Source organism: Alligator sinensis, unplaced genomic scaffold, assembly GCF_000455745.1.
Source record: "Alligator sinensis unplaced genomic scaffold, ASM45574v1 scaffold171_1, whole genome shotgun sequence".
Classification (NCBI taxonomy): Eukaryota; Metazoa; Chordata; order Crocodylia; family Alligatoridae; genus Alligator; species Alligator sinensis.
In genome coordinates this window covers 910,472-922,332 of record NW_005842552.1, presented here as the reverse complement: position 1 = coordinate 922,332, position 11,861 = coordinate 910,472, and the positions used below count along the sequence as shown (strand labels likewise).

The 11,861-nt window shown below is 46.3% G+C and overlaps 1 long non-coding RNA gene across 1 annotated transcript in view; it reads left to right on the top strand.

Annotated features, from left to right (window-relative positions):
- Positions 1-11,433, top strand: part of LOC102380277 — an 86,608-nt gene extending 75,175 nt beyond the window's left edge. Inside the window, exons 4-5 of the long non-coding RNA XR_324811.1 lie at positions 10,460-10,626; positions 10,845-11,433. This is a non-coding gene — a long non-coding RNA (uncharacterized LOC102380277). The remainder of the gene's footprint in view (positions 1-10,459; positions 10,627-10,844) is intronic.
- Positions 11,434-11,861: the final 428 nt, after the last annotated feature.

Genomic DNA, 11,861 nt, shown 5'->3' with positions numbered 1-11,861 from the left:
GGTCCCTTCCCCCCTTCTCCATCCCTCCGCTGCCCTCGCCCCCGCCCCCACCCCCTACTTACCAGCACAAAGTCCGGGTCCAGCTCCCTGCTGCAGCCAGCAGGGACTGCCCAAATCGCCAAAGCTCTCCGAATCTTTTCCAAATCGATTCAGGAAGCTTCGAATCAATTCGGACCTTTTAATTGGTCCCCCGATTCAATTCAGATTTGGAGATTTGGGCATCTAAACAAACTGAATCTCCTCCAAATCAAATCAGCACCTGAAGCTTCACACAGCCCTAGTAAGTGTGCCTGGAGAAGACACCTGTGTGCTCACAAGGAGCTGGCTGTGATTCAAAAACTAGATGTCCCTGGGTTAATGTGACTATTTCTGTTTAATTTGAGCTATTGCTTATACCCTGGAGAGGGAAAATAACTAGGTGGGTGGGAAAAGAGAGGTACTTCTGCATAAGGCTCAGGATACCTGCGAGAAACAACCAGGTATAAAGAGGGTCTTTTTCATCAATCTGACTTGTAGTACCCACTAGTTCAGTAGTTATCAGGCATGTCTGCACTGTAGTCTCTTTTTAATCCATTTTCTGGAGCTTCATAATAATAATTGTCACTTGGAGATGGGACTTTTCATCCAAAGCTATTATAGGATTCTGGTCTCTCCAGACAGTTCAAAGAAGTTCTGAAGATGTCAGTAACATGTGTGTCAGCTCAGTGGAGGGCGAGAAACAGTGCATTCATTTTAATTTCCCTAGACAAAAATAGGCCATGGAGAGCAAATTGCACATGAAAGTTCTCCAAGTGGGGAGATAAAAATAAAAATTTGAAAGAAATCATCTGTAACACAGCAAAAAAAAAAATCGTCTCCTAAATCACCCACTGTTGCAACCTACCTCAAGATCAAATGCACTGATACTCAAAGCAGGAGAGAACAAGAAAACTCCTTTTACATTCACACAAAAAAAGAGACCAACTCTTTTTTGCTGACTCAAAGGAAGGAGGAGTCTGAGTTGAGATAAAAGATGTGTGCCATGCGACTTAAACAGCAACTATTGCTGTAACTAGAGTGGAGTCAGATGCCGGTAGCAAAGGGAAAGTAAGATGTGATGGACTGGCTCAGACTGAAGGGAAGAAATGCCTATAATATGAAGAGAGTCTTAGTTTTTCTTTGATCTTTCCTACTATCATTCAGTATAATCTTGTCTGTTTATGTACTCCTCTGGCCTTCATTACTGTAGTATCTGAGTGCCTCTCAAGCACTAAACATTTATCCTCACAACAAGATAGTGAGGGAAGGAAGTCTTAGCCCCATTTTTTATAGATTTTCTTATAGACTGAGGTACAGAGAGCTGAAATTGCACCTGAAGATATGCAGTCTTATTCCACGGTTGAACAGTACTTCTGGGGCAGAGCCAAACCCCAAACTTAGATCTTCCACGTGCCTTACTCATGGGCCTATTCTTTCTTTTATGTCACCAGTGCAGTGGGATTCACCACTATACAAAATTAGACACCTCTCAGTGAAAAGCAGGGTGAAGAACTGTATCATATGCAGTGATGTATTGCTGCTTGAACTATGCACACTAAATAAATGCAGTTCTGTTTCACATGCTCATGGCTAGTACAGAACCATTATACAGTACAGGGTATATTTTCCAGCTCTTTCATTACAATAGAAAGCAGCCCCTTAGCTATTTGAGTATTTAAGTTTAAGAGTTAAGTGTGACCCTAGGATTAGAAAGACATTTGGTTCACATCTTCTGGCATGCTGACCTGTGGATTAGCAGTGCAAGGGGTAATGTTTCCCTTAGCAAATCTACAGTGCAGAGTAATGGGGATTAGATTGAATTCTGCATAAGTTTTGAAAACCCAACCATTTGCAAAAGAAATTCTGTCTCATCCTAATTCCTGTGGCTCTGTTTATCTCCTATCAGGAACGGAGAGCCAAGTTGGCATACTGAATCATGCACAAAAAAGAGCTTGACTATAAGCACAGATCATGATTTGCATACTTATTAAACTTGACTGCCAGGGAACATTCTGGTTCTTTTGTAAGCACAGAAACAGCAAAAATGTGCTAATAGTGGTGTATCAAATTTGGATTGTAGCCAATCTGTCAATATTGAAATAGTTTGAATATAATGTATTGGGTAAACAACCTGCTAAAAAGTATGAAGTGAAGCATGATTCTAACATGTTGAATTTTAGTCATTTTGTGCATGAGAAACTCACTGAAGATCATGAAGCTGAACACAAGTGTGTAGGTAAGGTGGATGTCACACTGACTTTCATATGTTACCAGTGTTGTTGTTTCTTTCTCCTGCAATGAGAAATAGCTCAGCTGGGTGAAGCCTATTTTATTTATTTATTTATATGCTTCTGAGGTTTATATACCACGATTCCCCAAAAAAGGCTCAGAATAGCTAACATTAAGAGACAAACTAACTTACAAAAGGAGATAAAATATTAAAATGTATATAGCAAAACTCCCTAAACAATCCCCCAATTAGCCTTGCATGCTAAACATCTGCCCAAATAAGACGGTCTTACAGCATATCCAGAAGATGCCCAGGCTTGGCTCTGGCAGGTCTCAAGAGGGGGGAATCCAGAGCTGAGAACAACCTCCCACATGTTTTTACAAAGCAAACTTGGTATTTTGATGGTATGTGCAGGAGCTTGCTCTTAGCTGACATTAGGGTTATGATGGAGCATACGGGATAAAGCAGTCTCCTCGGTATGTAGGGCCCAGACTACTGGTGGCCATGTTAGGACTGTTTTTTTGGAGTATATTGTCCAAATGGAAAGGATAGATGTGCCCAATTTATGAAGAAACATGGACTGTGGTCACATTCTCTCTCTATATATATATCATTTTTGCTCCCACCTCTGGACCGTCTCCAACTTCTCCACATCATTCTTAAATGTGGAGCCCAGAGCTACACAGAACACCCTAGATTAAGTCTAACTGGTGCCACATAGAGTGGCGCCAGCACCTCCCCTACAGTTGCTTGTTAAAACAAGTGGTGATTTGGGGTAAATGCTTGCCAGTGAGTGAATGGGACTGGACCCTCAAGGCCGCTCCCTGTCTAATGTTCCTATATACCTATTAGAAGGCCAATCTATCTCTTGGTAAACCTACATCTTGGTAGATAGCAGCAGCCTCTTCCCACAGCTTCAGTCTAGCAGGCATGCCAGAAGCTGACAACCACTCCTAAACTACAGCGTGTTTCTACCTTCATGATGTTCCAGGTCTAAAAAGCGAGCTGTTCAGCCCTTCAAGTATACAGGGTCCAGTGAGAACAAGCCTGGTCATAACAAAAGTGATTTTTGCTAGCTCTTGCTCCCAGCCTTTGCCTCTGGTTGAGATCTGATCATCAACATCCAGAAAACTTTTAAATACACTGCAGTTACTAGATAATTACCTTCAGTGTAGGGGCCTGAACCTTACCTCCTGGATATCACTAAGCAAAACGCATTCTCTGGGGTCTAATCCCAGTAAAACTCATCTTGCTGGGCTTCTCTTTTGCTGAGCCAAGGTGTTTCTCTTAAAAACTAGCCCAGTAACTCACTCTGCAGTCACCAGTCTGTTTCAGATGGACACAACCGCTGGGTCTCATTTGCTTCCAGTTATAATCCTCATGCTGGGTACAGTCAAAATGCTGTTTCTAGCTGTAAAACCCCATAGAATATGGGGTAATGAAGGCCCATAGGCCTACAGTAATGAAGGCCTATGGGACATGTGGAGCTGCCACCCCTCCATCCCCCCACATACACACCTTGAAGCCAGGGCCACAGATCTCCTGAGCCTTCTCAGCCACTCAGATGAATATACACATTAAACTTTAGACCATATCAAATCTGTGGAATGCTAAAGTGTTAAAGTTATGTAATATGTTATGTAAAGTAATATGTTGAAGTTAAAACAAGCTGTGAGCAATCACACGTTATGGTTTAATACCTTTTTTTGACTTCTAGTGGCTCTGATTTGCCACTGGAGGGATAGTGAGCAGGGGCATGGGTAGGAGCCAGGACACCTGGGGTGCCTATACACGTGCAGTGAGGCTGCTCCGATGCGCCGTAATTACAGCACATCGGAGCAGATTTGATTAATCAAGTCTGCTGGAATGTAGTAATTACCGCTGTCCAGCAGACTCCAGTGTCACATGTATCAGGGTCCCCATGCTGAAAAATGGTGGCAGAGGCACTTTAAATAAAGCTTGCTTGACAAGCTTTAGTTAAAGTGCGCCCACTACCATTTTTCAGCATGGGGACACTGATACATGTGACACTCCAAGCACTTTCATAGATTTCATAGACATTAGGGCTGGAAGGGACCTCATGAGAGCCGCTCTAATTAAAGTGCTTCCCCCCACCTCCTGGAGCATGTGTATCCCTATCCTGGCGAGGGGGGGTGGGTAGCTAGGAGAGCTGCAGTTTACTTGTTTTATCTTCATGGAGCAGACTGAAGTTACTCTAACATGAGTTAGGTAGCATGGCACAAGAGTTAACCCTCACCTAAAGTGGCATAACCGTAAGAAGCTCAGAGGGCACTTAGGATGAGTTAACAAGCTTTAATGTGTGGATACTCACATTTTATAGATTCATAGATGTTAGGGTCAGAAGGGACCTCAGTAGGTCATTGAGTCCGACCCCCGCCCTGGGCAGTAAACTGTCCCAGCTATAGGTGCTTGTCCAGTCTCCTCTTGAAGACCCCCAGGGTAGGGGAGAGCACCACCTCCCTTGGGAGCCCATTCCAGATTCTGACAACCCTTACTGTGAAGAAGTTCTTTCTAATGTCCAACCTAAATCTGCTCTCTGTCAATTTGTGGCCATTGTTCCTAGTTGCCCCAGGGGGTGCCCTAGTAAATAGAGCATCTCCTATTCCCTGCTGCCCTCCCCTGATGAATTTGTTGGCAGTCACTAGATCACCTCTCAGCCTTCTCTTGCAAAGGCTGAACAGATCTAGGCCCCTCAGTCTCTCCTCATAGGGCCTTGCCTGCAGGTCTCTGACCATACGAGTGGCCGCCCTCTGAATCCTCTCAAGATTCTCCACATCCCTCTTGAAGTGCGGTGCTCAAAACTGGACCCAGTACTCCAACGGCAGCCTGACCAGTGCCGCATAGAGGGGAAGCATCACCTCACTGGACCTGTTGTCATGCATCTGCTAATGCATGATAAAGTGCATTTATCCTTGTTGATCACTTAGTCACATGGACAACTCATGTTCATCTTGGAGTTAACTATGACTCCAAGATCCCATTGCTCTGCTGCTGAGAAGGTCATCCCCCCAGCCTGGAAGTGTGTTGTGTTCTTTTTGCCCAGGTGCAGCACTTTGCACTTATTTTTGTTGAACTGCATCCTATTTCGTTCTGCCCACTTTTCCAACCTGTCCAGATCTGCCTGGATCTGTTCCCTACCCTCTGGTATGTTAACTTTGCCCCATAATTTCATATCATCTGCGAATTTGGACAGGGTGCCCTCTATGCCCTCGGCCAAGTCACTGATGAAGACATTGAAAAGCACCAGTCCAAGGACCGAGCCTTGCAGGGCTCCACTGCCCACATCTTTCCAGGTCGATATCAACCTGGCCACCACCACTCTCTGGGTGCAACCCCTGAGCCAATTTGCCACCCACCTGACTGTGTAATCATCTACATCAGAGCCTGTCAGTTTATTTATGAGAAAAGAATGAGATACCGTATCGAATGCCTTTTCAAAGTCAAGATAGATGACATCTACATGGACTCCTGCATCTAAGCATTTTGTGACCTAAAAGAAAAAAGCATTTTGTGGTCATAAAAAGAAACAAGGTTAGTCAGGCAGAATCTACCTGCAATGAATCTGTTCTGATGTCCTTTCAGTATTATTTCCCCTGCTGGGCTCCCACAAATGTTATCCTTAATGATTTTTTTCCACAGTTTTCCCAAGGATAGAAGTGAGGCTAACTGGCCTATAGTTTCCTGGTTCCTCCCTTCTCCTCTTCCTGAAAATAGAGACTACATAGGCCCTTTTCCAGTCCTCTGGGACCCGACCAGAGCACCATGAGTGCTCAAACAGCTGTGCCAGTGGCTTTGCTATGACACTGGCCAATTTTTTCAGCACCCTCGGACGAAGTTCATCCAGGCCCACTGATTTGAACACACCCAGCCCCTCCAAGTGCCCCTTCACTAAGTCTGCACTAACAGATGGTGGGCTGGTGTCCCTCCTGTGTCTATCTATGATCCAATTGGGAGATTTGTCTTGGTCTGTGTCTAGGAATACAGATGCAAAGACCTCACTGAAAAGATCAGCTTTTTCCCCCATCTCTGTCACCAATTGCCCTAGTTTGTCCTGTAGGGGTCCTATGCTACCCTGAGCCTTCCTTTGCTCCCCATATACCTGAAGAAGGAGTTTTTGTTGACCTTAATTTTTGCTGCCAGCCTAAGTTCTAATCCTGCTTTGGCCTTCCTAACTGATTCCCTGCAAGTGCGAGCCAGGGAGGTATACTCCTCCTTGGTAGCTACTCTCTGTTTCCACAGCCTGTATACCTCTTTCTTTGCCCTTAGGTTTTCCTGGACTTCCCTGTTCAGCCAAGGGGGCTTCTTGGCCTATTTGCCCCCTTTTATGCACAATGGGATTGTCTCCTTTTGTGCTCATAGGATCGCTCCCTTGAGGAATGACCACCCTTCCTGGACCCCCATTTCGCCAATGCTCTTGAGCTTTAACACCTCACTAACAAATCTCCTGAGCACACTGAAGTTAGCCTTTCTGAAGTCTAGCGCTTCAGCCCTGCTGGTTAGTTTACCCATCCTTTGCTGGATGGTGAATTCAGTCAATTGATGGTCACTGTCCCTTAGGTTACCTTGTACCTGTACATTCCCCACTAGGTCATCCCATGTAGCTAACATAAAGTCCAGGAAGGCATTTCCGCTAGGGAGATCGTATACCTCCTGTGTTAGGTGGAGGTCCTGTTTGCAGGTTAAGAACCTACGTCGTGAGCAGTTAGATTTGGCTGACTGCTCCTCCCAGCAGATGTCTGGGTAGTTTAGGTCACCCATGACAACCATATCTCTCGACCGTATGGCCTTTGAGAGCTGTCTGGAGAATTTCTGGTCTACTTATCCTCCTGGTGTGGCAGACTATTGCAGACCCCCGCTACCAAGTCCCTTTCCCCACTCTACCCCCTTGTATCCTGACCCACAGTACCTTAGTTTGGCCCTCCTCTGATCCCATCTTGATTATAGAGGATGTATATTGTTCCTTAACATAGAGAGCAACCCCCACCCCCTTTTTTCCCCCACCCTATCCCATCTGTACAACCTGTAACCCTGAATGCCTACTGCCCAGTAGTGAGTAGGGTCCCACCAGGTTTCATTTAGTCCAACCAAGTTGAAGTTGTTGCTTGCAAGCAGGAGTGCAAGTTCCTCCTGCTTGTTCCCCATTAGTGTATTACTGCAGAGACATTTAAGGCCCCTGATGGGTGCCCTTGGTACTCCCCTGTCCTGATGTCTATCAGGCCCCTTAGTGCTTACCTGGGCTGATCCAGTTCATTGCTCGTGACTCACTGATCCTAGGTTGCCATATCCTCTGCTTCCCCATCCCCTAACGAACCTAGTTTAGAGCCTTTCGGAGGAGATCAGCCAACCTGTAAGAGAACAGACTCTTACCTTTAGAAGAGAGACGAAGAGCATCTTGTCCCAGGATGCCTCTCTCATGGAAGCGCGGATCGTGGTTGTAGAAGCCAAAACCAGCATTATGACACCAACTCTGGAGCCGCAGGTTGACTTCCCTGATGCAGGTGTCCTGATGCTGACAGTGACGGCTGACTGGAAGGATGGACGAGAAGACCACCTGTGCCCCCGACTTCCTAAGCCTGGTCCCCAGAGCCCTGTAGTCACTCAAGACACGGTCTGGATTACTCCTGGCTGCATCATTCGTGCCCACATTGACGAGGACCATGGGATAGTAATCAGAGGGCTGGATGAGGTCGGGAATCCTCACAGTGATGTCCCAGATCCTGGCTCCAGGTAGGCAGCAAACCTCTCATGCCAGATAGGCCCCTCTGTGCCTCTTAGGAGGGAGTCACCCACCACGATGACCCAGCATCTCTCCCTCTGGTTGCTCGGTTGTCGCTCAGTGACCCTGGTGTTCATTGTGGATGTGTCTTCCCCTGCAGCTTCCTCTGCTGCATCATCCTCCAGTGCAGCCAGGGCTTTGTATCTGTTCCCCAGTTGCATTAGAGAAGTAGTCACAGCCGCACACTCTCTAGCTCTGCAGGTGACGGTCCTGCGCTAGGTGTCAGGTCCTGCAGAGAATGAAAGTATCCATCGGTCTCATCCTCTGCAGCCCTGATCCCCCGCAGCCTGCTCACCTCTGCCTGGAGTTCCCTCACCTGCCCCTCCAGGGCCTCAATCTGGGCACGTGTGGGACAGGCAAGGAAACCCCTGGCCCCCACACTACCCACAGGCCTCAGGGGTCCCACCAGGCAACCCCACAGACAGGGGGCTAGGGCACTGCCAACCGAGCCAAGGGGCACTGCTGACCCACCCTCATAGTAGCCCCACTCCTCATTCACTTACCTGAAGTCTCTGTCAGAAGCTCCCGTGTACTCCTACCTGGTGTGTACTCCTACCCACGAACTAGCCTGTGAACTTCTCCCCTGTTAGCAGTCCCTGGTCACAGGCTCCCTGGTCGCTTGGGAAGTCTCCTTGTATACCCTTCTGGGTGGGCCTGGGCTGACTCAGGCCCAGGCAGCAATCCCACAGCAATCAATAATTAACACTCAGCAGTCAGGACTCACTCCCAGCTTCTCCGAGCACACACCCACCAAGCAAACAGACAGTCAGCTAAACCAAACGTACAGGCAGCTGGACCACTCACCTTTCCTGGGCAGGATCTGGTGCCTGGCATGGCTTCTCTCCTCCTTCTTCCTCCCTCCTCTTGTCTCCAGCAACTGCCTGCAAACTACTCCCCTGTTGGCAGTCCCTGTTTGCTGGCTCCCTGGTTGCCTGGGGAGTCTGCCCACCAGGTGATAAAACACCTTTTCTAGGTAGGGCAGTTGTCTGTCATGCCACACATTAAGTCATCTTTGGGCACATCCCTGCTTGTGCCAATACAGCATCCAGCATTTTTACACATTAAATAAAATAGCTTTGAAAGAAGGTTGAAGACATGGTGAGGGAAATAAAAGATAACCCCTTAATGTTCCTGTTGAGCCTTCCTGAGAACTCTGCAATGTATAGGTGACATAGGGCACATCTACATATCACCATATGGCGATGTTGCTACAGTGTCATGCTTTAGCACTTCCTTTGCTTTAGTACTTCCTTTTGGAAGTACTAAAGCACAGCGCAATAGGGCGGTTGCTGTGCCGTTAGATTTCTCTGCTATGTTGCTGTAGCGGCGCACTGTAATTGGGGAGCACACCATTACAGCGACATAGCTGGTGATCACGTGTAGACCCGTGTGATTGCTATGTCACCATAGCGCACCATATGGTGATGTAATGCATGGCTACATCACCATAGGGTGACATGTAGATGCATCCATAGGCAATTAATCACTCATCTTCTAGTGGTTGCAAGAATTACAATCGCAAAAACCTGGAAAATAAGTGATACCGCCGACAATCACTGACTGGTTTAAAAAAGTTTGCAAAGTTTTTGTAATGGAAACATTGTCCTATTAAGTCAGTGTTCTACAGGGGAGGGGGGCAACATGATGCTTAGTTGGAAATTTGATGGACATTTTTGGAAATTGCTAAAAAAAAGAATCTTCGCCTTCATCCAAACCAGCAAATTTGAAAACCCTTTTTGAATATTGACGTGTAAGTTCTATGAGCTGACAAGATTCCTTGGGTGAATTTGATATCTTTTATTAGACCAACCCAAATGGTTGGAGAATAGTAATTAAGCAAGCTTTCGGGTTCAAAAACCCTTCGTCAGGCTAAGGAAGCTTCAGCAGTCGGTGTGTGCTCTTCCTGGACACTTAAGAATAAATTTAGAATAAAAGTTAAAAGATGAGTAGAACATAATGAGAACTGAATTGTGCAGAACAGTAGGGAAAAGGAGGGGATGAATTATTGTGTGGAGATGAGGAGACGTGGGCGCTTAACATCAGTGGAGATATGTGTTTGGTGTTGCAGACTGAGCGGGGGAGAGGTAGGGAGCATGGGACTTTTGCGGACACTGATTTGGGTTGTAGTAGCACTGTTGATAGGGGATGAACCTCTGTCTTTGTGTAAGTTTTGGGGGATTGGGTGTATCTTTAGATGTTGAACTTGTTTGCTGGGTTGCATTAATTAATAAAGACTCTTTTTAAAGGATATAATAGGACTCAGAGATAACATGTACTGTCACAGATCGAGTCATTCATTTTGGTTAAATACTTTTCTCCTCTCTGCAGTAAATATAGAGGTGGGCATGTCTTTTAGTGTTGTAGGCTGCTATAATTCATCCAGCTACATAGAGTGTGGTTTTTCACCTCTGCAGGTCTTAGAGATTCTGTGGACACCAGGGATTTTGCTATACAGATCCTGCTTGAGAAAGATGACCCAACAGCAGAAATAGATGTAACACAAGACAAAGATGATCCTAAGGTAGCATCCAACAGAGCATGCCTTTGTGGCCATCTGGGAGAGATACTACATCACAAACAGGTATGTGCTTATTCACTTATGGCTGAAATTCAGGCAAGAGACATAGGTTTAAGTGTGTTCTTGAAGCTTATGTTTTTGGCATGCTTCCTGGGATGGTCACCTTTCAAACTGAAGCTTTTTACCCTTGGGGTAATTCTGTTTTCTTTTAAAATGTTAGCAAAAGAACTCCAGCCATTTTCTACACTGAAAAGAGGGTGTGTATTTGTGTGTCTGTGCAGGGTGGGGGAACACAACTTTTTGCAAAAGAGACTCTGTATTTCTGCTGTGGAACAATGACCAGCCTGGCGCAGGGACCTCCTGGAGAACCGTGCTTACTGGAGCCTGGCAGGCTTTCTGTTCAGTCACCGAACCTTGGGAAAAGTGGTCATGGAAGGGCCCAACTATCTCCCTTGCTTATTTTCCATGTTAAATGTAGGTACAGAAACTTTCCCTCCATGCCCTCCTGTTATTCCTGAGTTTCATTCATGTAGGTAGGTAGTTTCTCAGTATAGCCTGTGCTAATTATGTTCTTTGCCCCTTGGAGTTAATCAGCACTGAGGGCCTTGAGGGTCATTCCTGTTAGGACCAAAAACTGATGATGCAAGTCAGGTCTCTGACGTAATCCTATTCATTTCCAAAGAATGGCCCCCTGGCCTGGTGCCCCTGGCTGCTGCAGAAGCAAGCAGCAAACAGTCTCCCTATTCCCTTTTCTTCTCAGGGTCATGCTCACATATGGCAGTTTGAAGTAAGCAAGCTTCCTGGCCCCCGTGTTAGCGATCAGAGACTCATTCGATCACGCAGCTCAGTTCTGCTCCGGTCTTGCAGCGCAGCCAAGTGTTTCCAGCCGTCTCACTGCAGAGGGGCTGGCCTGCTCCTTGTGCTGAAGACTGCTGCTGAATCAGGACTCCATTTTGCCCCCAAATGGCCTATTAACTATCCACGGAGTCAAACACATCTGGTGTCCAAGAGGGTAACTTTCCCAGTAATTGTAAGGGACATGCTTCTGAAGGAAAGCCTGTTATAAGCAAAAGAGATCACAGAATTTGGCTCTAGTACCCAATGGCGCTTCCTTGTTAGAGCAAAATGTTAGCTATAGGACTTTATCCTGCTCAGGGTAGGTGCCAAGACTAGGCAAAGAAGTACAAAGCAGAGTGCTAGCAGCACAGGAAGTGAAGGTGAACCTGAAGTAACAAGTTATTCCTACCTAGTAGGAGGAGTAAGCTAAAGAGAACAGTGCGTACTCAGCACCCCATCGT